The following is a 23,328-nucleotide window of genomic DNA, read 5'->3' as shown; positions in this document are numbered from 1 at the left end:
GTGGCTGGGTTTCCTATTCCACTGTATTACGGATAAACTTTCAGTTCTATAATAATCTGAACTAGGTTCTAAACAGACAAAACCCCTTAAGAGTAGATATTGCCACAAACTGGATCCACTGAATAATTTATTTAGGCATTAACTGTTAAGGGTGGAGAGAAGCATCCTGTATTTTTCTAAGAATCTTCTAATCTTTCTAATTTCACATAGGAGTATCCCTTGTGTCAGCTCTCCATTGTTCTCAGGGGTTAGATATTCCCTATTGTTATTAAGAATGAACTACCAGTCCACTATCTCAAAGAGAATGGTGTGCATGCATATTTCTTCTTTGTTTGATTTACAGACCCGAGGAACATGGATTACCTTCGTTATCTGCACATACAAGCTCGGCTAAAATCTTGGCATTCAGTCAGCTTTTATCTTGGGGACCCCAAACTGTACTGTTAGGCAACACAGAGCACCTATCCAGACTGAAATGTCATACAAATAGAATTTTGTTAGAAGTTCAATTTGTATTGGGGAGTATGCCAGCAAAAACAAAAGTCAGCAATTTAAAACAACAAACCAGCCCCTCTGCTGACAGGAACAAATTACTATATTCAAAATGAATAAGAATTACTGTAGATCACAAATCCACAGTACTAACTCTACACAAAGGGTGAAAAAGTATTCCTCAAACTAATTATTTAGTAACTCCGTGGTCTGATACAAAGCATTGAGTACAAATAAAATACCACACAAAATAATACAAACAAGTTTACAAAAGCACATATATAGGGACAATCAAAGACAAATTAATTATTTAACAACCGGTAGCACTAAGAGAGGAGATAAGCAAAGACTCATTAGAGTTCAAAACTAAACTTTTGCAATTGGTCAAATGGTGCAGCAGTGTGTTGTACTTCTAACAACTCCAAGATCTGGTTTCTAGGCAATGACCTTCAAGAGGCTGAGAGCACTGCAAGGTGACGCGTGCATCTTTTGGGGCAAAGATAGAAGTAGCTGCAAAAACACAATACATTTTGTTAGCCCACCCTAGGAGCAAAACTGATTTCTGTTCTCGCACAAACCACACAGAAGGTCTAGCACAATCTTTTCAAAGAAATCTTCTGATCACTCTGTAATTATTCCTTTTCGAGTGACCCCATTCCATAACAAACCATTCATGAAAAGACCTTGAAAACACTTTCCCTCTGAAACTTGGTAGTACTCTACAGACCTTAGCATTTGAACTAGGAGTTGTTTCTCTTTTATGGATTATAGCACTTTAAAAAGAAACTTTCATCTGCAAGCTAATTAGAATGAAATATGTCTAAATGATTTTTTTAAGTTTCTTTTCTTCTGCTGATTTTAATATTCTTTTATTTCAGAATTTTCTTAACTTGGTGAAAAAACTTAATTTGTTCACTTATTTTCACAGCTCCTTCTCTGACAAATAAAGGAATCTTCAATTACGTCTGCATGATTCCTAAAGTATTACCTTATAAATTATTTTGATGACAAAAAAAGTAACGTGAAATAGTAACACAAAATTGAATGTTACACGAACTAAAAAACTAACCGTGTCCTTCATATACTGGCTGCATAAGCTTCCTGCACCACACTGAATCCCAATCATCACAAAGCAAAGGGAAGGAAATGCAAATTGGCATCAGAGTTTGATTCTTAGCTGAATGCAGCTGAGAATTTGGTCAAAAAAGTTATTTGCCACCTCTTCACTTAAGTGCTCCTCAGTGCTGGCAATTTACTCATCTTCATTTAGTATCTCTCAGTGGCTCTCTCTTGGCCTCATAGATTCCTCAATTCTTAAAAAGAATGACTAAGCCCAGCTGACTACTCAAAGGGTAGTGTTACAGTGAGGCCAGTCTTTCTGCAGAAACATGTGGTATCGTCATCCATGAGCTAAGACGACAGAAATCCTGATAATTACGGTGCATCCTTTTCAAAGACAAAAGTGTGCTTCCTACAAGGTATCTTGGTTACAGTCCTGAGAACCTGGGAGGTTTGGTTTTTTCCCCCCACTTCTACTGTTTGGTCTGGAGATCAATAATGACATTTTTCATCAGTTTTTGGATAAACCCCAGGAAAGCATCCTCAATATTCACAACAGAACTCAAGATTCCAATTTTTCCATTTTGAGTTATATAGAAAGATATATATAGAAGGATATTGTATGGGAACTGGCACTTCCATTTGGAACTTCCATTTCCCGGTTTGTAAATGGTAACACTGCAAAACATGTCATTCTTCTGGTATGAGGTATGAAAGAGGTCCTTGACTATGCATTCACTGCCTGAAATTGTTTCAGTTTGAGGAACCAGAACAAAAGAAAGAGCAGAGGAACACTAAGGGCCCACAGCTCAACCTCTATCTTAATTAAATAATTTGCATATAAATAGTATAAATATAAGGCATTGGTAAAGTAATTAATAGCAACAAAAATTGTGAAAACATTGCTTTGTAGAAAACACAGAATAGCCATGTTACTTTGAATTTTTTTAAATAAGTATAGGTGACAAATAGGTTTCACTGAGTTCAACAGCAGTTGCAAACACTCAGCATCTTAGCCTCAGCCCTAATACAGCACAGTCAAGATGGTTTGTTTTGAATATCATCACAGAATCAAGATTAACCTAAAGAAATTCGATGGTCATCTTACATTTTTCAGGGATGAGCATAAATTTAAGATTGTCTCTTTCCCTCTTGCACTTTTTCCTTTGCTCTCCAAAACCAACATACATTTTAGAAGTTAGCATGATGGCCAGCAGACAGACGTGATGATAAACCTTGCCCTTACTTGTATTAAAGAGTCTATTCTCTACATGACTACATCAGAGAGCAGGTCTAGAAAGGAAACTATGCATCTAAAGAGTAAAATGAAAGGCAACATACATAATACAGGCAATATACTTGCACAGGTACATTCCTATTTCATTCTAGTTCTACTTAGTAGAGGGATGAGGGGAAAAACAGCAAAACTGATTTAATTTTAAGTTGTGAATTTTTAATTCCTGTGGCATTAACAAGACATTTGGCAGCGTACCATTTTTTCTAGTTGTTACTAAACTGGTTTACAGTTGTTCTTGTGACAGTAAAAGTGATATTTAATCAATACCTGCATGGTTTGTGGTTTGCAATCAAGACATGATTTTTTTATCTAAAATAATAGTCATATGTCTTTATATTAAAATTAGTAGGAGAATATTTAAGTTCTATTGGATAGAAGTTTTTCAATATACAGAAGCATTTAGTTACATACTTCTTGTGGTCATTATCTCCTCATTTATAGGGAAAAATATTTCTCTGCCAAGGCCTGAAGTTTTAAAAACTATAAAACCGTTATGTTGAATTCAGAAGTTGAAACACAGATTAACAAAACCTACATCTCTCAATTCGAGTTTTGGTAAAGTGGCATGGGATGAAATCCTCTGGTGGACAAGTTAATGAGGGAGAGGGTAAGAGAGCAATTGACTGATTACTTCTTAAACAGAGAATGCAAGAAAGTGACTTCTCTACAATCAAAGAATTTAGCAAAACAAACCTCTTCAAATCTGAATGGAAAAGTTCTCACCAATGACTCAATCGGGGGAAAATATCAAACTTTTCTTACTACACGGTGTCAGCATTCCTACCATATTTTCCTACTGAATGAACAGGGAATACACGAACACCAGCTATGTGGTTGCATGAAGAAGCTCTTTGACACAGCAATTAAATGAGGAACATGGCTGGAAGCCTAAAGATCAAGGGCTTCAGTTTTAAAGCTTTATATCATTAGCATCATAACCTAGGTAAATAAAATATTGGCTTGGTTTAAAACAAGTCAAATAACTGTGCGTTTGCATAGAGCTGATATCACCAAAGTGTTTATTCTTCACTAACAAAAGCTGATGTGAAGGTCAGATATTTAAATTCTTTGGGCAGAGAAGACTTATTTCTCCCTTTAAAGCATCTGCTCCAGCATGGTCACCAAGATTGAGGGAGTTATTTGAGCTCTACTGAATTCCAAGTAACACAGAAATATTGTACAACACTGTTTCTCACTAATAAAAGTATTAAGAGGGAAATATTAGGCTTACTGCACAGTTACATAGTCATACTAAAAACACTAATACTCTGAGTGAATTGAGCTGTAGCACTCAGTAGTAGACTAAAAATTACTTCAGGCAAAAAAAAAAACCAGTACATCTGGCATAGCATTTTTAAACAACTTAGATACAAGGCAAGACCAGTAATAATCACAATAGGCAGTATGGATTCTCAATTTGTTTACAGCATCTAATGGCAAATGAGACTTTATCCAGTGTTAGAGAAGTGTATGCATATTTCTTTAATTGGAGTTTTCTATGCAAACTCCTACAACTAGGTTAAAGAAATTCTAGGGAACTCTTTCAACAAAAATTTTTCATTTCCTGAAGTCTGATAGTTGGTTGCTGTATGGATTTTAAGTTAACTACTTTTTCAAAGACAACTGTCATGTGTTAACAGCCTAGTCCCCTGCTGGATTCCTTACGTGTAACCAATATATGACAGAAGTTAGAGTTGTTTTACTCCCAGGCATATCACTTATAAGTAAAGTTCATTGATGATAACTATAAAGTTCAACACTCAATCACTCAGTACCCCAAAAAACTTATGAAATAATTCATTAAATTTTCCCCTTTACCATATTGCATATTTTGGTACCACCAGTAACTTCATCAACTCTCTCATCTTTGTATTAAGACCATCTACAAATTCAAAAATGGGAAACTGTGAAGATCCACTGCTGAGTTTCCTCTGCTGTGAAAACCGACTATTTCTTCTCATCCTTTGTTACCTACTTTTTGACCCAATCCATCAACGTTCTTTCTCTCTTATCACAAGAACATATTCTGAATGGAAATCTACCCAATCTTCTCCATACACAGTAAACTTGTTAATTTTAATTAATTAAAGAGGGTTTCAAAGTTGCATACATCAAGAAAAATGCAATGGAGTGAATTCATTAAATGAAGGGTATGAAGTGCAGCTCTGTGTTCTAGACGCTGAGCAGTATTTATTTCCCTGAATATATCCTTAGAAACTCTTTATCACCCTGCAAAGTGATTTGAGTCACATACCCTCAAGATCTGCTGTGTGAATGCATCCAATTTTTAATTTATTTATCTTAAAGAGAACCTTTGCTGACACCTAGCAGATAAATGATTAATTGCACTTCTTTGCATCAGTCTGGAAGTCCAACACAAGTTTTTTTTTTGAGCCCCAAGCAAAAGGTTTATCCGGACAGAGCATAGATGGTGTGTAAATACGCATAAACACATTCGCAGAGTAAACAAAAGTACAACCCTAATGAAGTATTTCCTAAATTATTTTCTTTGGGAATGGATATTCTCATGTGTTTTATAATTCCAAACATCTGCTCAAATCTAAGCAGATAATAGCCTTAAGGCAATAAACACATAAATAAATAAATTAAAATCCATGCAATGCAGAGAACACTATATAACTTCAGAGCCACATTAACTTACTAAGCAAGAGACTTCATTACTAACTGCACAATAGAAGCACCTACCTCTACCCACAAAATAATATTGTCCAATTACGTAAGATGAAACAAATTAAACCAAGTGAAGGAATATGTTAATGTGAACCAGAACTACAGTCCTATTTGCTGCAGTGTCAGCGTCTAATAATATGATTATTATTAACTACTGCACTATTCCTCAATGATCTCTTACTCAGAGAAATATCAAGAAACTATATGGGTTTTTGGTACAATCCAGCGCAGGCATTCTCATGGTTGCTGAGGATATACCAACGACTTATAGCCTTAAGGCAATAAACACATAATAATGTCAAGTGTTTGACAAAGATTTCAAATGAAATGTACTTCTATATTGACGTTCCAAGATATTCCAGCTCTCCCAAACTATTCAATAGATTCCTACAGGAAAAATGTAAGAACTTTGCTTCACCTATAGGTACATCTCCAGTATCTATAATACTTCACTCAACATTGTATATAAATCTGTAAGTGTATCCTTCTGTTGGCTATAACTTCATTTCCGCTTCAATCTCATCATCTGTATACTCTGCTTCATTCTGAAATAGGAAAACTCATCTCAGAAATGGGTTTCCTTTTTTTCCCCACCAGTAAGCGCTTCCCAGATTGCAGAGTCATCTTGAATCAAGCCCCAGAAAAAGATCACCACTTCCCAAAGACATTCACAAGGTAACATTCTAGAAGTTTATGAATCCTCACTCTTTGTAAGAAAGAACACTTCAAAACCTTTCATGCTACTTTTGCGACTTCCTCCAATGACTTCAGGATTAACTCTGGTAGAAGCTTCCATTTTTAGTTCTTTAGCTGGTAGACTCTGGGTACATTGGTTGCTCAACCATGTTGGAACTTCATTGGGAAGAAAATACATCAACGACATTCTCCAAATGGCAAATGACTGAATTCACGGCTGTTCAAAAAATACCTTGCTAAGTCTGAAACATGTTTCTTAAGACAAGACCTTGTCAAAGGATGAAATTTCAAAAGCTCTTATTAATCTGAAAAAACAAGCCCTCCTGAACCATGAAATGAGGTACTCATCTTCCCTGGAGTTTCAACGTATCTTCCTTTTACAGATTACCCTTGAGAATTTGAAAATTCCACCTGAAAAGACATAAGACTAGAATTTTTAAGAGAGGTCTAAGCTGCTCCGCTCTGAAAGCCATTGAGGATTGAGCACCGACTCCTTCAGGGCCCTTTCTGAAAAATACCAACCTATACCTTTTAAGTTTCCACAGGTAAAAGCGTACAGCAGCTACAAACGATGGTTTGACAATGGGGAAAAAAGAAGACAAAGATGGCAATGGCAGTAGTCAGAGGAAACGCTTCAGCATCTTCCTATAGACCTAGAGAGAAAGCAGCTTTGATAACGGCCTCAGAAGCAGCTCAATCTTCTGCACTGTGGCATGAAGCAGCTGCAGCATGGACTGATATAAAGGGGGAAACAGATCAGGAGGAATAAGATGAAGAAAGGGAGATAGCGAAAGCAGACTACCACCTAATTATGTCCTTGGTGGAAGAAAAACTCAGAAAAATATCGAGATGAAAAGAGTTTTGAATCAGTGCCTTCCTCTAAATGCAAAGAAGGGAAAGGAAGCTAAATACCATCGCACCAACCCGCAGCAGTATCTCCCTTCCCTTTGGACTCTCAGCTGATAATTAGGTGATGGGGAACCAAAATAAAAGATCCAGTGCTTGACTTACTTCAAGCCTAATTTCACCAAGGAATAGATACAGTAAGTACAATCACAACATTGCAGGTTTGGTATTTTAAAAGCCGCATGCACATCCATGACTAGGTTATACAAAACAACCACTCCAAATGCTTCACTATTGCATTCAGTTATACATCTTTTGCTCCAGGATACTTTCTTTAGATACATTATGACTCTAAGATATCACTTCATGTTTTTTTTTGCTGAAGAGGTCAAAGGCTCCTATTTACAATGATAACTGGTCCTCAAAAACAGTAGAGAAACCTTGCACTTTAAAGGAGGTTACCATACGAAGGACAGCCTCAAATAAGCAGATCTAAAGCCAGGACATTTCACAATTTGTGTCATCCTTTTTATTTTGGAAAATATTTTTGCCTGAACCGTGGATCAATTTTCTGAATTGCCTGAACCATTTTCACTGAGACAAATGCTCAGTGAATCTTTTCATTATTTTGGGTTCGCAAACTAAAAAGCCAGAAACTTTGCTGCTGCCTGTAATTTCAACTGTTTGCTGCCTCTCCTCACCAGTCTCCAAAAGCAACGCAAGGACAAAATTAAATACAATGTGTTTATATATTAAATACTCTTAAATTATAAATAGTTTTTAACCACCCCACAGATGCCTCAAAAGTCAAGGTAGCATTCCATACATAGAACAACTTTGGAAATATATAACTGGGTCTTGCATGAACTTTGGGCATCATCAGAAAGTTCATAAAATACAAGAAGCATTAAAGTTATATGCAGTTTGGCTGAGGAATCAAAGACACTTTGAGTGAAGGCAGTTCAATGTAATTATAATTTACTTTGTAAAGTCATTATAGTCTACAGTTACACTGACATATCTTGAATTTTCTTCCTCCATCTTTCATATTTTGTTATTAAAAAAAAAGAAGCAATACATTTTACTCAGTTTTACATCTAACTTTATTTTGACCCTTATTCCCCCAGAAGGAACATGAACAAAATAAAACTACAAAAAGAGACAGTTATTTAACCTTTTTCTCTGTTCTCAAAGTTGGAACCTTTGGAATAAGCCCCCTATTGGCAGACCACGACTTTCTCCAGCCCAAAGAAGTAATTTGTTACTGCAATAAAACCACAATGATGAAATATGTCATATCACACGTTCACTGGGGAGAGACAACATAAGCTCAGGAATGAGTCTTCTTTACGAGATCAAGCAGGAAAGAAATTGGGCCAGAATGAAAAGTTGTGATTTGGTCACAAACACCTGAAAGGATCAGCAAAAGGCACACGATACCACTTTCTTTTTCCTAGGCATGCTCTTGTTTTCCCAGTCCTGTTCACTGTGAAAGTCTTCAAAGATAAACTACTACCTGCTTGAGGCCTCAGACGCAGAGAAGAAAAACCCGTGTTTCAAAAACACATTGATTACATTCAAATGTGTCTAAGCAGTAACGCAGTCCCCGACAAACACCCTCCTACAGTTTACCAAACCATTATGATCTGAGCAGTAAGATCCATCAGCCAGCCAGATAAGCATCCACTCAAAGGGACAGCATCGTTGTTTTAACCTTGCCAATCTTTCTGCCAAGTTTGCTACCAGAACGGGGGGAGCACTGTGCTCAGTAACGAGGAGGGAGCGCTGGTAAGCGGGACAACTGTCTCCTTTTAACAATCTTGTCTCTAGCTGAGGAGGTGGAAGCCCGAGCAGCTTTCTTTCCACTCCCAGCCATCTGTTATAAAACATAATAAAGGACAGTTCTGCATCAGCAATTACTATTGATAAAACCAAAATGCTCCGCCACCATCTCTAAAATGGGATTGTTAATTTTGTCAGTCTGAAGAGGAACTTACTTTCTAAGAAATACTGACTACGAGCAATCTGGATTCCTCAGTTCAGGCACCCCTAAAACATTTCCCCAGTACGTAGCATGTTTTGTGCCACTGATCTCCCCTGAGCTTAACCGTTATCTGTGTTTTGGGGGAAAAGGGAAAACCTGACCTCCCACAGCGTTTTAACAGGAAACCCAAGATGTCAGAGGGCACTGGGCAAATACCACAGAAATAAAACGAACAAAAATAAAATGGAGAAAAAAAAAAAATCCACAACCCAAAACACAACAGAAACAATACTTGGTGTTCCTATTTTAAGTGCCTCTCTCAATGCTATATGCATAGCAGCTAAAGGCAAGCTGGAAACCAGCCAGGTCCTGGCTGCCAGCAAAAATTTTGTCACCTCCTTTGAACATCTGAAGTATGTTTACCCAATAGATTTCATTAAATTACACTTCCATTAGGAAGCATACAATGTTGATACTCATCTCAAAGATAAAAGGGATCGCTAAGAGGCATGTCATCCTGCTCCCCAGCTGATTGCTATTTCTGGGCCAATCAAGGAAAGGAGCCAGAACAATACTTAGTTAAAAAAATGCAGCATCTCCCCAAGGACTACACACTAACAGACTGCAGCTCCATTATCAAAATAAGCATATCATTAATGACAATACACATACAGTGCGTTATTTTAATACAACTCATACACAACAAACAAGCTGTATTTGGGTCATTAGCTGAATTTGTAAAGCAGTATTTCCAAGGGTTAGAAACTCCTTATAGAGGCACCAAGTTTATAGGCTGGGGGTGGCGGGGAATAAATATTTCGTATGATCCCCAAATACAGCAAATAGAATAACACTGTGTGGTTTGAAGTGCATTGTAGTAGCTAACTGAACAATAGGCTATTCAAACATAAGTTCCCATTTTAAAGTAATGCAGAAGTAATTTAAAACACCAGGCAGTGTTTTGCTAAGTATCTGAGGGATAATGAAAGCAAAATGTAGTTTATACTGCGTGTATCACCTTTTAAATTATTATTACAATACAGTAAAAAGAAAAACAAAATGGACTCAAAGCAAATGTTACAAATACTAAATACATATGCAGAAAAAAAAGCAGACCGACTGTGAGGCAAGCCACTCAAATTCACAAGTCCGCTAGGACTGTTCAGCTGTCATCCTACAGGAGGCTGAGCCCCTTGTAGTGGAGAGGAGGAGATATCTTTGTCTCTAAGCATTGGTGTTAGATGTAAGATGTTTACTGTGCTTCCTAATCTCCAATTCACATAACAGCAATAAAGGCAAGAGGACAAAACCAAAACCTCACTAATTATAAACTGAAGTAATAGGAAAGGGCTGGGAGGGTATAGCTGTTCACAGCCAAGCTCTGCCCAGTCCTTCTGCAGCAACCTGTGATTATTAATCTCTAAAAACACTCCTTGCTCAATGCTCTGCAATCTAGATTTCAGCCAATTTCTTTCAACGTGCAGAAAACCTTTCAGTTTAGCCATATTTGACATATCATATGAACCCCAATTATCCATCTTTTTGCAATTAATCATCTCACAATTACATTTCCTGCACTTATAAGCATCCAGCTGGGAACTGAGTTTTAATCTAGGAAATAAAAAAAAAAAGATTCAGGTTTCTAACAAATTACTTCTAATTAACCAGAACCTTTTCTAGTCATTCCAACCTAAAGACGCCTACAGCAAATGAAAGAATTTATTGTTTGCATTCCTAATGATATTTTAAATTTTCATTTCTATTTCCCCAGTGAGTAACATTCACAAAACTCACTGCATTTACATTTACCTAAACAAACATTCTGTTAAGAAGGAAATGCACAACAACAAAACCTAAGGGAGGAAAAGGAAGCTGGCATTCACTGAGCAGAAAAGCCACTAAATAAAACTGAGGAACCAAGATGCTAATTAATGGCAATTTCCAGAAGTACTCAGTAGCTATGCTGCCCAGACTCTGCAAGAGTTATGGGGAATCTCAAAACTATGTTTCCAAATAATGGTTTAGGAATGAAAGATGTATATTTTTTCAGAACGAAATGTTCAGTTCTACTGATATAAGGTGGCAATTTATAGACAATATAAAGGAAGTGGATTAAATGAACCCACCTAGTCAGATAACTGAGGAAGCTAAGTCAATGGTAGTTAAACATGAAAGAGCTTTGTCCCACAACTTTCAGTGATTTCCCCAGGGAAACATTTTGAATAAGAACCATGCAAAACATGCTTACTGCACGACTGGGAACTGCTTAGTATCACAGGGAGGTAACAGGAGGTAACTATCAAATATAACTGTTTCATTTACATTAAGTCTTATCAATTTTCTCCAACTGTTTCAAAAAGTCAATGCAACCATCTGACAGAATAAGATTGCTGCAAAGTAAAATATACCTTTCATGTTCTTTGGACAGTCAAATACCAGAGGGTTTTCTGTCAATTATTCACTATCACAGATGTACATCCCAAATCTGTCCATCTAACTTACATAAAGAAAATAATACACAGCAGAAAAACGTCTTGTGAGCTACCCTTAAGTAATACATAAGTTGCTCTAACTGCAGAAATATTTGTGCTCAAAAGGCTGGTGTTCATTAACATGCTACTAAAGTTTCCACAGTACAACACTGGACTGCGTTAATTGGCTGATTGATTCAATACAAAGTTAAAGTAGTTAATTATTCTGGAAAACAGTTATTTTTAATACACCTGAAGCCTTCCAAATCTATTAAATTTTATACGCCTGCACCAGCTTCCCATTACTTTCAGTTTCATTAACTTCCTCTGTAGGCACTCTGAGAACACCAGAATTGTTGATACAGTTTTGTTTTTGTTTATAACACAGAGGTCCAATTGTGACTGTGAATATTTAACTCATTGAAAACAAGGAAACAACAACAAAGTCTGTCTTCCGCCAACAAAGGTCTTCCACCATCACTAGTAAAACGTAGCAAATTGCAATCCCTGCCACAGCAGCAACAGCTTTTCCAAAAGTTCAGAGTCAGGAACAAATTAACACCAACCTCTGCTTCCCAAGCTTCTGCTGAACCCCTCTGTATGGTGCATACACAGCACAGCACATTCAACAAGGTGCAAGGAATCATAGCTGAGACACAGATACATCCTTAGCTAGTACAGAGCCAATATTCGAACCATTCTGAATTCCTCATTCCTGAAGATTCCAACTTGAGAGCCGGGTGAAACACTATGAAATACCTACCAGCACATTTCAATCCATCAGTTTCTTTCTGATAGTGATAAAGGAAGATGTGCCTGAAGAAGCAGTGAGAACGTTACAGAGAAGTTCATCTTAGTTGTGAAATCAGCCACCAAGAGATAGAGCCAGAGTTACAGAAAGAGGATAACGTGTTTTCTCCTACTTCAAGCCTCTCACAACACTAAAATGGGAGATTGAGATGGTCTACAGACTTCAGTGGGACCCAGGGCTGAGTTGGCCACGGGAAACTGCAGAGCAGTGTCCTGCATCACCACTGGGATAGGAGCTGATGGCTCAGAGGCTAATGGGGGCCCTGGGCCACCAGTGACATGGGGGGAGACTACTGAGGGCCAACTGAGGGTTATCGGTGCCCTCAGAGCCCTGACAAGCAGAAAGTGGGTAACTTCTGCATATATGGTACTCAACACAGCTTGCAGAGGCTGCCAAAATAGTCAAACATGGAGCACACAGGGATCTATGCACACATTTTGCATACAAAGCAATCCTTACCCACATTAAAACCATGGCCATACATTCATTGCAACAGTAAATGGCTCTAACATTTTAAAAATAGTATTATTGCTTTACTTGCCCTGGAGTTACCCTTTCAAGCCCTGAACCACAAAGTGAGGAACAAACAGGTGATGTTACAGGCAGATTCAGAAGATACTAGATGAACATGAAAAATAAAAAGAATTAGGAGAAAAAAGAACCCTCTCAGCTGCAGCCATTTAAGTAGGAACACCACAGAGAAAAGCTCTTAAGTGCAAATCTTTCTTATTGCAGCATTACTTCCAGTGGCACATGAAACAGCAGTGATAACAGGCTCAAAAAAAAAAAAAAAACTTTGAAAATAAAGTTAAAAGATACATGTAACTTAAAACTAACATCTTTTCCTACACAGAAAGGTTAAATTGTGGGGTTGACATTTGCATTTGTTACGTTGTCAACGTTCCCTGCCTATCAGCCTGTGTACAAACAATATCTAAAGATGTCATCTACATATTTATACCAAAGGAGTTTATGAACAAGACCTGTCAGTATATTTTAACACCTTTCCAAAACGTCAGCTTTCATCAGGTATAAACACAACATGTTTAATTTATTAGTTTGGTTTAATATAAAAAGTTGACAATCATATGTCACCATAACTATTGATAAGGTAAATAAGGACTACACAAAAACGTCAAAAAAGTTATTAAAATGTTCCTCAGCCTTCTGAATCAAATTGGGTTTATTGCCTTTTCTCTGCCAATGAGTGAATCACACATTTTTCTTCATATGGCTATTTCTGAAGTGACGTCCAAGAGTGAAGTGCACAGACATTTTAATTCTTGGAGAATCCGAATTCCATTCTGACTGCCTGGGGCAGGGGACAGATCTTTGTTTAATTGTAACAACAAAACAAAGCCAACAAAAAACAGGAATACAAACTTGTTCATCTGTATTTAAACACACACCAAGGAGGAGTTCTTCTGAAGTGATCTAGAATATACGAACCCTGCATACAAGTTAAAATATAAGGCACAACAAACTTTCAGAACAACTCCACATGTGAGCAAAGCGATACATTGGTTTCCTCTTTCCACAGTAGGCATTTGATTTAATTGCATCAAGAGAAATGCTATTATCAAAATTCCCTTTTTTTTTTTTTTTGTTTATAATTACAGAAGGACAACCTATTCTCAACTCCTTGCTAGATACTGCCCCTAAGCCATGTAACACAGGGCACTGTGGTTGGATTTCAAGAATTTTCTACCACCATACAGCCAAACAACCCATCCATGAGGCATTCCAGCCAGTTTGCAGGAGCTCAATCTATAGGGAACAACAACAACAACAACAAAAAGATATTTATCTGAAAGCAAGGATAATGTTGCAAGGATTAGTTCAAGGACTCCAGCCCAAGTCAAAGCCATGCCAAATTATAACCAAAGGTACAATAGAGCTTAAAGATATGAGAGGAAACAGAGAATGGGGTGGTCACTGACAACGTATCTCCTTGTTAGAACACGACTTCTTTTTCTTCATCAAAGACCTAGTGTACATCTCAGCATGACATATAGAAGAATTTGATTATTATATAACCAAGCTGATACTCTGATTTGATAATAAGAGCATCAAGATCTATTGCATAGTTTCTTAACTATTCTCTAAAGTAGCAGGGAAAACAATAATGATTTCTTAAGAGTACACCAGACATGATGAACATTTCTAAGAACTGATTTGGACTTTCTATTGCTTAGGTAACAGGATTTTCACTGAAGTCATGTCACTTTTGCACTGAAATTAAAAACACTGTGAGTAAATTTTAAGACTTATATATGTAATATCATTAAATATCAGCCACTAATCATTAGTTGATAGCATAAATACAATGCTCAACGTCTTTTAAATGCATTGCGTATAATGAAAGCCTGAAGCTTTGTTTTCTGTTCAGATAACTATTAGGAGAAAGAACTGACACATGAACCACCATAAGTAACTTTTCCATAGTAATTGAAAAGACAATTCCCCAACATGTAAGCAGTCCAATTGTACTAATAACAAGATTTTAGGCTTCAAGACTTAGTACCTTGCTTTCCTTTGTTTGAAATATAAGAGAAGGAGAATGAAAATTTGCAAAGGCCCTCACAAAAGAAGGAAAGACCTCAAAAAAGATATTCTTGCTCCAAAATGATACATATAACTATATCAGAACAGATAACATCTTGGTGTTTCTCCACTACAGTTTCTGAACTCTATTTAATATTTTCTCGCAGAACAGATCTAAGTTCTTCACCAAAGAACCTCACTTCACACACAGTTCAAAGCACTCTGAAACTGCAGTCTTCAGTTCAGACTCACCATTAGGGCTGGGAGCATGTTTGGTGCACACCCAAAGTGGAACCTTCATGGTTTTTTTCCCTCAAAAAGCTACCCTATTCACACTCACGTGCAGGAATTAATGCAAATTTCAAAATCATAGCACTGCCAAACCAAAAACAACTGCACACGAAGCCCACGTGGGTGAAAAGGTCCCAGCTAAGACATTTTTAAACATACAAAACGCCTTGTAATTTGGTACTAGTTTACAAGAGGAGGAAACTCAGCATGTGACATTAGCAACAGAATACTTTCTAGCTATAAATTAAAAGTAAGAACTCTTAAAGTTTGTCCCAGAATGAGAAGCAGAAGAAGAACCATCAAAGTGGGGAGGCAGAGGAACAATTTTTCCTTATGCTCATTCGAAAGTTCATGCATTTTAAACCAAGATCTCTACAGGGTACAAATGCTGAGCCACCGATTTGCACCGCCGAACACAGTATGTGTAGGCCTTGAATTGGAAAAAGGGGACCTTAACAATGTGTTTGAAACTGACTCCAAGTATTGGTAGGAAGAAAGATGCAGCCCAGGTGCCTTCAACTGAAATAAAGATCTAACAGGAGGACAATGTGATAGAAGGTGAGGAAAAGACAAAAGGAGCACTAAGGGCTTAAAAAGGCTAGGGAAGAGATTCAGGTTAGCAACCTCTAACTTAATCCTGACCTTTCTGTAACTTTTTAGTTTGATTTAGGTGACTGAACTAACTTTGTGGGAAGCTTATATAACTGAACGACAGAGTCTGATTTCTCCTCTATATAAGGCAGAAAGAAGAAGGAAGGAATCACACTATCACTTACGGGTGTTAGTAACACTGAATTACAAAACAATACAAAAAACAGTTGTTACAAATCAAGTAATTATTTAATTAAAAAAATATTACAGCTAAGACCATTTATTGCTAATAATTTTACTCCCAATCACTTGACTTCAGAATAAATAGTTCTCAGTTTATTTTTTTTAATGGATGTCAAAAATAATCATAATAAAAAAGAAAACTTGTGGTTTCAAAGACAAATAGAAAAATCAATAATAACAAAACTAACCAACACTTCTTAAACAAAATATACCACAATAATTAAAATAAACACATCAACACACCAACTCAGTTATTTGCACAGTTCTATTTGTTTAATACTCACTATCACATGCCAAAGAGCTGTACTTGCAGATAAGAAATTCTCTTGTTCAAGCGATGCCTGTGTCAAAAACTTGCAGTTCCATGTATTAAAACACCAGCCATCATTACAGAATTTACAGGTTGCTTTTCAAATTCCAAAATAAAAGAATTTGGTTTGGTATTCATATCACTACTCTTTCTTACATAAAATATTAAATAATACTTTTTTCTAAGACAGTGACAGGCCATAGCAAAGGATACGATTTGATTTAATAATGGCTCAAAGCCCTTTCACTCATGAACCAGCGGAAAGAAAGATGCTAGCTTTATCACATAGGGGCACTTGCTGTCTAAGGTCCAGTCCAAGACCCACCAAACACAACAGGAGCCTTTCCTTCGATTTACCAGACTTCACATGTGAGTCTCTGTTGAACAGGTGCTGCATTTCAGTATTTTCCAAGATCCTACCCAACATGCTATCGTGTTGAGCAGAGGGGTAAGTTGGCAAACACTATCCCTTTTTCATTCTAGTTTTCTCTGAAAAAAAACTGAAGACATGTTGGACCAATGTTCCAATAGGAAACATGCAGAGCCCCCCTCACACCCCCTAGTTTCTCATGCACCAAGCACCGAATAGTTAGCAAAAAGTTGGTTTTTTTTCCCCATAAAACACAGAAATGGTTAAATGATACTAGAGCAAGGAAAATATTCTATTACTGTCCCCAGAATTCACCTACTATATTCCTTTTTACCATATGCTCTTTTCTTACTACTTTAATTTTCATTGATCAAATCTTTAAGGAGTGAAACCTCTCTAGTAATTACTAAACACTGGAAAGGGCTTTATTTTCCTACTACTGGCACCATAATGGCAGTCCATAAAAACTGGATGAAAAGTAAGAGAGATGCTATATTTGATTCACTTGCTATAAATGTAAACAAGAAGTACATTGTCAAATTTGTAACTTAATCTGAAGTAGCCTTTGCATGGACTTCTCCAACTATGCAAGAACAGTAAGCTCAAACAGATTTTGTGGCTGAGGACCACTTTTTGTTGTGGTTTGTACAGCAGCTTGCAAAGGGAAACTGACTGTACTTGAGACTGACAATCAAAGGATTGCAGAGCACAAATAAAAAGTTACAAACAAAAGAACAGAGATATTCACACTTCTTCCATATGTTTCTCATAGTAAAGAACATGAGAAGAGGAAAAAATCACTCCATCCTATTTCCAGCTGCATTTCTTCCTTTCTATTTCTTCCTCATCAAGTCTTATGTCAGAGAGTAGGCAACATCTCTACTGTTGTCAAACCCCACCTCCATTTACCCACACAAGCCAATTTTAAAGAGCCATAAAGTTTCCTCTGTGCTTTCCACCAGTGTGTTAAAAAGAATCAATGTACAGCACAAAATGGGAATGTTTCCTCTAGGAGAAAACATCATGCATCTTGGTTATTAGATCACATTTTATATATTTGTAACTTGTAAATATTAAAACATAAATAGGAAATTCAGTGTTTTTCAGGTCAAATGAAAGTCTACCTACATAAGGAAACAGCACTATTAAACACTGAAAGCCGTAGTATAAATATCTACTTTGTTCTTGGATTAGAGTTTGGGGGAGAGGTGACAGAAAAATTTACAATTTCAGTTAAATTCAGCTGTAAGTTGCAGGAAAAAAAAAAAAGTGGAATGAAATGATTGCATTGATTCTCCCTAAGAATCCCTCACACACCAAAGTTCATACTTACGTCTTAATTCTTCTCAATGGCTTTTTAATTGACTACAGTAGATTTTTTAGGAAAAACAAAACAAAAACAACAACAAAAAAGAGCAATTAAACTAACATGTGCTTTTATCACATTAAACTTAGTATTCCACTATTGGATACCCAAAATTATCAGAATAAAACTACACAGCACATACATGAGCACTTCAACTTCTTGTCAAACAAAAGTTAGCACAAAACATCACTAAAGCAGCACACTAAGTCATCAGAAAAGAAAGGGGCAATATATCTGTCATGTTCTTCATCTTGCTTATTAACAAATCCAGAATTCATTTGCATTTACAAGAACTGTTCTTTGGCACAGAAGAATTTTTACTACTTGCTACCATAAATCTCCTACTACTCTATGGCAAAGGGTCTCGGCAAAAACCAAGGTAACTACAATATTATTTGTACGAGCAGAATAGAATGAATGCTACCATTTGTAATGTTTGACAGCTGTTTGACAACCCAACATAGAATATATTCAGTTATGCAAAGAGATTTTTTCATACTCTAATATTTGCCTATGATGCAATAGGAATTTCAACAAGCATTTAATATGTAATGATGATATAAAAATTTCCCCTTGAATTCTGATTGAGAAACTATCAAGATGAAGCACACACCTCTTGAAGTTGGGCAGAAACAGCTACTTTTAACAGCATTGCTTATACTTCAAGTTTCATTTCATGAGAGCAACAGAACCCAGCATGCAGGCAAAAAAAAATAAAAATAAAAAGCCATTAGCCATACATTTGCCAAAGTAATTCTTGACGTGGGACAACTAATCAGTCACCAATAAAAAGTTCACCATTTACCAGACTGCAACTTCACCATAAAGGAAAGCTATTTTTGACCATGGCAATTAGTCTCCTCCTGTTTCAAACACTAAATTCTGTTTTCCCATTAATTTTTAAAACTGTGTGGCTTTAACTTAAAATAAACTGTACATCAAAAGAATGGAAAATAAACAGCCAGGAACACAATTTGATGAATTGGATTTATTTAGTTTATTTAGCAAAACAGGGTCCATTGGATCTCTTTAATAGGCTGACAGTTGCACTGGGCTGGTTAATAAAACATTCAACACAGTATCTTCAGCCAATATAGAAATGCAAATCCCACCAGAAATATTTTATTCATGAAACAGTAATTTCAGTTACTACCAAAGCAGAAAAAAAAAAAAGAAAAAAAAAAGAAAGAAAGAAAAAGAAAAAAAAAAAGAAAAAAAAGAAAAAAAGGAAAAAAAAAGAAACGGGGGGAGGGAGGAGGGGTTGGAATTTGCTTTGCAAACAAACAGTGCCATCTAGTGTCAGTCCCAGAAGAAATAAACCAAGAAATCTGAGATGTGTAATTAATCCTCCCAGCGTCAAAATGCTACCTTTTCCTTTCTTTGCTTTCTTGGTAGAATGTCTCTTCCTATTTTGCAGTCAAACACAAATTAGCCTCCATCTACTAGGGGGGAAAAAAAAAGTAAAATATGATGATATGATGAGAAACTTGAGCGTAGCTCTAATCTGAAAAGTAAGCAAGCGATGGACTGTTTGCTCGGCTTGCCTGATGGTTTTTCTCAAAATCTTTGTGTTTCTAACTCATGATAGAGAAGCAAATCAAAATTCTACCTATACGAGTGCAAGTGAGCCAATGTGATGACAGGAGAGTGAGATATGCTCTGTTCTACTCTATTTGTCTTCACAACAGACAACGGCATTCCAATTGCAAGATCTTTGCTACTGCTGCTATCAAAAGCAGGACAACAGCTTGTTTCTTTTTGCATGACAGGTAGGGAGCATCACTTGACTAATACACAAACTCACTGAGAAAGAAGGTAACATTAGAGCCCTCCTTCTCCCCCCAAAAAACAGCATTCGCCTTCCGTATATGGAGAGGCCTCGCTCTCCAGCTGGCTGTAAGTAATTTTGAGCAGACACTGCTTCTTCCAGTGCTGGCAAGGAAGGTCAGTGCACAGATTTAATACTACTACTTTGAGAAGGGGAAGTTCTAACATAACAACAAACTATGTGGGAAAAGAGAAAGCACGGTTCTATGCCTGGGAAGGCTGATGAGAGTTGGCATCCAGACACGTCTAAAGACTGCCAGGTGAGAAAGCATGCTTAGTGAAAAAGGCGTGTGTTCCTACACCAGAACTGACATCAGGCTGAATTTATATCATATGATTTAAAATACATCTTGCAGAAGGACTTCATCAAAAGTAGACTACTTTTTGGCTTCATTTAATAAATTAACACTTCTTTGTGAAGGGAACAAGGAAAGAAAGCAGCATGAAGGTTTAAAGTGCATTGTGAGAGTCAACATGTTCCAGCCAAATACACCACCATCAGACTCACCAAACTGTTTCTTAAAAATACCTTTATTTGTAATCATTGGGCCAAGGCTACTGCTCCACAGATTGCTTTTTCTTAAAATCACATGCATGAGGACCAACAAAAAACACGCCACAAAAGTCATCAGTTTCCTCCCTCTGGACAGAGTTGCACTAAAGTTCCTAAGAGCATCAAGGAGAAGTTGGCTGAGAGAAGAATCTGGTTAAGGAATTAACTTGATAGACAATTAAAATTTGCTGCTTGGTTGTCCTTGTCCAGTAACATCATCTCTTTATAAAGTACCTAATGAGATGCACCTTACTGGTCAAACGTGGGAGTGCTCCTTGAAAGCAGCAGCCAAAGGTACTGCATTAAAACCGAGGAAGCACAGTGTGCTTCACCGATCTGGTCTCCCAGGAATCTCAGTTAAAATGATCATAACCCCTTAGGTTAATGATAAATTAAGCATGTTAACTCCTGCCTTTCATGCTTTTCCTTAGAGGAAAACATGTCATCACGAGTAAACTTCATGGTGAAACAAAATTCCTTCTCTCTGTACAACCACACAAAACCAAAAAAAGAATAATTCCTTAGATGTAAATAAATGAGGGCTAGTTTTCCACACGAGATCTAAGTTACACCATTGCTTCATCTTTCACTAAAAAACTCAGTTGAGGCCTTGAATGTTTAAAAAAAACCAACAACTATTTTTCCTACCTCAACTTTTTCTCATTTAAAACAGCAGTTGTATAAATAAACTAATTGCAAAATATCAAATGATGCCTCCAACTTTTTCTACTATAAATCTGCTAAGGTGGAGACACAAGTGAAAACAATTTGAAGATAACGTGGAATTTTCTTCTCCAGAAAAGAAGTTAATGTAATGTTCAGCAGCAGACAAGAAGGCAAAAATATCAGAAGTTATTAAAAAAGGAAAAAAGGGGAAAAAAGCAACTATAGTATAGTGGACTGATTACTTAATTCAAGAAGGCCATGGTATATATAAACATAGCACAGCAAAGGAACATTTGTCTACACAATATCTTCCCAAAATTAGGTTGTTAATACATTGTCAGATATTTCACATTCTTCTGAATCTTAATGAATCTGTTTCATCTCGTGTGCATTCAAACAAACCCTTTCCAGCCCTGTTACAAAAGAAATGTACTATTCACATTCCAAAAACGAATCTGATTTTAGAAAGATCAACAAGATCAGGTTTTTATTACAGGCATGCCTGCCCATGCAGGGTGCATGTGCATACATGACATGTATTGATAGCGAGTTCCTTGTTTTTAACATCTGGGATGCAACTACAAAGCTATACACGTCGTTCTCATGCACATTTTATGAAATTTTAAATATAAAGAAATGCTTTGCTCTACAAATTCAGCAGCAACAGTCCAACTGCCAAACTTTTAGTTCAATCTGGAAAGCTAAGGAAAACTGCAATAAAGATACAGGTCTCTAATTCACCTTTTGACAAGTGTCTTTTATTATGACTATCTGACTGGGTAGATACCAGAACTCGAAATAAGGGCAGTAGTACTGGCAAAAAGCAGCCAGACGATGGTTGGCACAATTGTAGCTGCTCCCTCAGGTCAGTTTCTGCAGTAAGCTGGTACTTCTCACAGCCACAAAAAGGAGTTCTATCTAATGACTTCCTGATGCTTATCATCTTAAATGCTTTGAAAGCTTAACAGTAGCTATCATTTTAACAATTTAAACAACACCTGAAGGATGTATGCAATATGAATATGTATTTTACTCCTGACTGAACTAAAGCTAAATGCCAAAAGTGTTTAAAATTTATGAAGTTTCATACAATGTATTTGTGCTTCCCCCCCTATTTTTTTTTTTATTATTATTTTTTTCTTCTAATTTGAAGATCAGAATTACCAAAATCAATACCAATTCTAAGGCTTTAGCAGGAATGAGTATAGTTTCTTGGACTGATAACAAATGCTGCCTGCAAATTTTACCTTTGGTTACCATTACTACATAATATGATCTGACTGGATTTTTATACTCCCTCATCTATTTGGATGAAGTATGAATACTTCAACTGTAAGCTTTCCACTGTCCTGATGTTGTGCCCATACAATGAGCCCTTGGGATGAATAGAAACGCAAGCCGATAACCACACATTAGCTATGTTTAGATAGTTACAGTTTCATACAAACCGGGATGGATTCTGATCAAAGTCAGTTGGTAAAATCTGGACAGCTTTGTACTACTGCATATTCCTAGTGTTTAAAGTTCCCTGGCTGTTTTGGGGTAATAATTGAAAAAAAAATGCCTGCTTGAAAAAAAGAAAACATAGAACTGTAGAATTGTCAGAGTTGGAAGGGACTGTGAAGGGTCATCTGGTTCAACTCCCCAGCAGTGAAGAGGGACAACTACGGCTTCATCAGGTGCTCAGAGTCCCTTCCAGCCTGACACTGAGTGTTTCCAGGCACAGGGCATCTACCTCCTCTCTGGACAAGCTGTTCCAGTGTTCAGTGTAAAAAAGTCTTTCTTTTTTCCCCAATCTAAATCTCTCTTCTTTTAGTCTGAAACCACTTCCCCTTATCCTATAACAACAGATCCTGCTAAAGAGTCTGTCCCCTTCTTTCTTATAACCCCTCCTATTACAATAAAGGCATTTGTTTGCGTTTATAGCTTCATGCAATCCGTCACCGTGGACATTATACACATGGAATGATTGAGAATAAAATATTTACCAGCTTAAACCACAAGATGCTGCCTTTGTAGATGTAGGAAAAAAAAAACAAAAACAAAACAAAACAAAAAAAAACCACAAAAAAACCACTTGTAGGAAACTAGAATTTCAGGAACTCTTTAGTAGGTTGCCCCAAAATGAAGCCAGCAAACACATGTACATGGTATGCAACTCCACTTCAGGCCACAAGATAGAGCCATTACCGCTGCCTCTGCAGCCCGGCAAGCCTCCTG

At 36.9% G+C, this 23,328-nt stretch overlaps 1 protein-coding gene across 8 annotated transcripts in view; it reads right to left on the bottom strand.

Annotated features, from left to right (window-relative positions):
- The window catches only part of VTI1A (vesicle transport through interaction with t-SNAREs 1A), a 249,224-nt gene that overhangs the window by 210,756 nt on the left and 15,140 nt on the right, over nt 1-23,328 (bottom strand). The gene's annotated exons all lie outside the window — the stretch shown is intronic.

Source organism: Gallus gallus, chromosome 6, assembly GCF_016699485.2.
Source record: "Gallus gallus isolate bGalGal1 chromosome 6, bGalGal1.mat.broiler.GRCg7b, whole genome shotgun sequence".
In the NCBI taxonomy this organism is placed as follows: domain Eukaryota; kingdom Metazoa; phylum Chordata; class Aves; order Galliformes; family Phasianidae; genus Gallus; species Gallus gallus.
The sequence above is the reverse complement of the archived record's forward strand: the minus strand, read 5'-3'. Positions and strand labels throughout refer to the sequence as shown.